The sequence below is a fragment of the Lepisosteus platostomus genome, chromosome 8 (assembly GCF_059453375.1).
Source record: "Lepisosteus platostomus isolate fLepPlt1 chromosome 8, fLepPlt1.hap1, whole genome shotgun sequence".
Classification (NCBI taxonomy): Eukaryota; Metazoa; Chordata; class Actinopteri; order Semionotiformes; family Lepisosteidae; genus Lepisosteus; species Lepisosteus platostomus.
In genome coordinates, this window is record NC_142618.1 from 9,061,525 (window position 1) to 9,065,588 (window position 4,064).

The following is a 4,064-nucleotide window of genomic DNA, read 5'->3' on the forward strand; positions in this document are numbered from 1 at the left end:
CAGGGAGGCTGATTGATGCCTTTGCTGTTAAGAAGCAGAGCTGTGCACCCAAGTAATGCAACAGGGAAATAGGAGCAGATGGTCAATCTGTAACTTATGCACGACCTATAGGTTTCTATAAAGAGCTGTGGCATTTCTATATATTGTCATACTTTTATATTTCACATATCAGGGCTAGTTAAAGGTTACCTGACTCTGGCGAAGTAGAAATAGAAATAAACAAAAATAAAAAAATCAAATTATACATTACTCAGAACTGGATGGTCACATGGCAAATGCAGTATTCAGAAAAAGAAAAAGTCGGGTAACCAGTGACATTGATGTCTAAACTGGGGTTTTCACTATGAGCTCTAATATTAATTTCTCTTGAAACAAATACTGCTATATTCAATACCTATGCTTTTGTTTTTAATAATGTCAAAGTCAAGTCTGCCCTCATGGGTCAATAAAAGAAGTTAAGAGTGCTAACCCTCTTAATTTTGAAAAGGAAACAGTATTAGCACAATTGCCATAATCACTCTACCAACTGGTTTCACTTTGACTTCAGTGTCTGGAGTCAATGCTTGATAGTCAAGATAAAAATCAAATAACTTTCTGTGAAAGAAAAGCACACAACTTTGAATCTGAATGAGAAGAAGTCTCAGACATAATAGCACCAGACGTTGGGCATGTTACAATGAGCTTTTTGGAATACATTGATGAAGAAGGAAACCAGACGTACAGTATGATTACAGCCATTCCCAGCACAGGCAAGGAAAACAGCTGTAGTTGATGGCAGTGAAGTTATCAGAGATAAAGGGGAGAAGGTACAGTATCAACACCCACAGTTTGCTGATTGGTAAAGCAGAATTACAAAGGCTGTTTCGCAAGATGTAAGCCTCTCATTTGACCGAGAACAGGAAAGACAGATCAGAATTTGTAAGGAAACCCCTTCATTTGTAAAGCATGATGCAGGTTATGTCATGGGCTGGATTTGCATAGCAGCCTCTGCAACTGGTCCACTCTCCTATATTGATAATGTAACTACAGATAGTGGCACAAAGAAATCTTAAATTGACACACAAAAAAACATCAGTTCGTGTAAAACAAAATGCTTTTGTACTTACTGGGCGGTACTTCACCCCGCAGCCTGACAGTGACCCAAAACTATAGCTTATGCATCCAAGGAGTTTATCAGGGGATAGAAGTTAAAAATATGACTATTCAAGTCAATCTCAAGATTTAAATCCAGCAGAGCATGTATTTTACAAGTGGAATAGAATCAAGTGAAATCTTGAACACTCTGAGAATAGGAGCCACCTCAAAGTGGCTCAGAAAAAGCTTGGCCAACCATTTCAAATGATTAAGATTTTGGGGAGCTTAATGGGTTTCCTTATGATTTATCGCCTCAAAAGGACAGGCAGCCAAATACTGATTTTTACCTCTGAAATTTACTTGAAGTGAATGTTCCACAGTACTTATGGTCACTTGTAATCATTGGGCTTAACACAGACTATGGCTTTGTTGTTATATGATTTTATGCATGGAATTACCCCAAAAATAAAGTACTTGTTACATTGTACATAGCATTCATATTAACGATCACAACGATAAATAGAAATTGCTTGAGTGTAAAGCAAAAACAACAGTTCTGTCTTTCTTGTCCCAGTAACTTTGCGCTGTAGGTCTTTGTCGATTTGTCCTCACCTAGATAGTATGGCAAAGCATTTAACAGGCTGACACGTCACAAAGTCCAGGGTCCAACATAACACAAAGAGCTAGGGACATATCCAACTGTAAGTTAGGAGGAAACGTGTGAAGTACTAAACATAGGGACTGCTTCTTTACAGAAAGACAAGAGCATCTCCAATAAAGCTTTCCAGCCTTGCTATTGAAGTAAAGTTATTCTCTGGCATCCCTCAAGCCACATTCAGCAGAATGAACAGTTGTATTGTATGTCGGTGTGTTCAGTTTGGGTTCTATTTGACTTCTGAGCAGTGTCCACAACACAGAGAGAAGAAAACAATTGTTCGAGACCTTACAATTGCGAACTGAAGTTCGCAGTTGTACAGTAATGCCGCAATGAAGGTAATTAGAATAATAAAAAGTCAATCCATCCACATTTAGTGTGCTACAGTACATCTTCAATCGTACTATCGTGGTTGATTTTGCTATTGCATGCTTGATGCTATCTTCTCATGTCCACCCGAGTATTTCAGCCTTCCGTCTGAAAACTGTTTCCTAAGACATCCTGAAACACTGTGTGCCGCATTAACTCGAATTGTAAAAATAATACCAACGTTCCAGTAAACTCACAGAGAGAGTGTAATTGAGTCTTCCTCCTACAATGCCTTAAAAATAAACTGTCAAAACCAATTGGTTATGAGAAATGTTTGTTTGCGTCGCTTGCTCTATTTCATATAATTGCTCTGTTGTGAAAGAAGAAAAAAGTCAGACTACATATACCATGCAGTTCTTCTATGACTCATCTCGTTTGCTGTATCTCTGTACTAGAATATCTTTGTCCCAGAGACGTCCTGTCAAAGAATAATGGTGCTGATGAACAGGACGCCGCCTACCGTTCTCAATGTGCTAAAGCCTGTTAGATAACGAGAACAATTATCCCTTTAAATGCATTTTAAATATAAGACCGGTTTGGAAAAAATGCTAAATTATCCGTTGAGTTAAAACAAACATACAATAGAATGAGTCCTAATTATAATCTGCCAAATGATGTGTACCATACACCACCCCGATTTCTGTTATTAAAGTATGTGATGTGTTTATGCTTTATATGTTTGAAAAAGAACGCATATTTACATATGTATATGTATGGATTACAAATTAAAGGACGATAATACCACGCAATAGTTAACTACTTGATCATTCTTGCCATAATTGCTAAATGCACACGTCACCTCGTTTCTCAGGAAATACAGCATAATGAGTCAGATCTCTAAATATTATTTTGCTTTACTCACCTTTTATTAATTTATATTTAATATCTGACTCATGATCTGAAAACAACACAGGATCACCAATTTGAAAAACTGATTAAGATGATAATGAGTGAAATAAATCTCTGTCATATGGGATTAACACATTCAATTCACGGGCTGGCAATGAAAAGCGTCTTCTTCATCGAGACCAGCTATTACAGTCTATTTCTATTATTGAGGCTCAGTCCGTGTTTTTAGAGCATTAGAGCAATGGAGTCTGAAATACTCTCTAAAAACACAGCCACGACAAAGAGATGCAGCGATTCCTAAGAATGAAACTTGTACAGTGTGACGCGTGAAACGAGTTCTCAGATGGATGAGGGAAGGTTTTGTGTTTCTACTTTTCTACTTCAGGAAATGCAGAACTGGTTGAAATGGGTGTTTTAGCCTATTGACAGAGCACCGATCACGTTTCTAACAGTATTCACAGAGCTGCTCCTCTGTTATTCCTCCTGTGGAATAGAAGAAACGTCAAAAGTTTGTCAGTTTGCATGAAGAAAAACAGTCACAGTGCATGGTTCGCCATTAACTAACATTCAATAAGCAAAAATACTCGGATTGTGGATTGGAAATTACTTGATTAAATTATTTATACTTGTATGGTATTTTACAAGATAATCTAAGCTTGCATCCACACAGAATGGTTCGTTTCTAAATCAAGATTTGAAAGCGCTTGAGACAATAGCGCTGATCATGCCTTAATACACAATCAAAATTAGCAATGACGGATATACAGTACAGAATAAGAGAAGAAAAAAAAACAACGTGTTATAAACCACTTGTGATGTATACACATACTGTATACTCTAGAAGCTTATTTCTTTTTTCCTGTAAGATTTAACGCCAAAAGGATGGATGAAACATAATCAACCTTTAAAATCAGATCACTTTCAGACGGGAAAACAATCTCGAAACATTTACTGTAGAATGAAAGAGCATGGAAAACGGCGAAATATTTATCGGGCTGTGACAGAATGAGTAAAGTAGATTTTTTTTTGTAGCGAAGTAGTTCAGGTGTGTAGCTGCGCCAACATGCGTAGACTGCAAAGGAACAAGTAAAGGTTTATTCCATGCTGAAAAGAGACG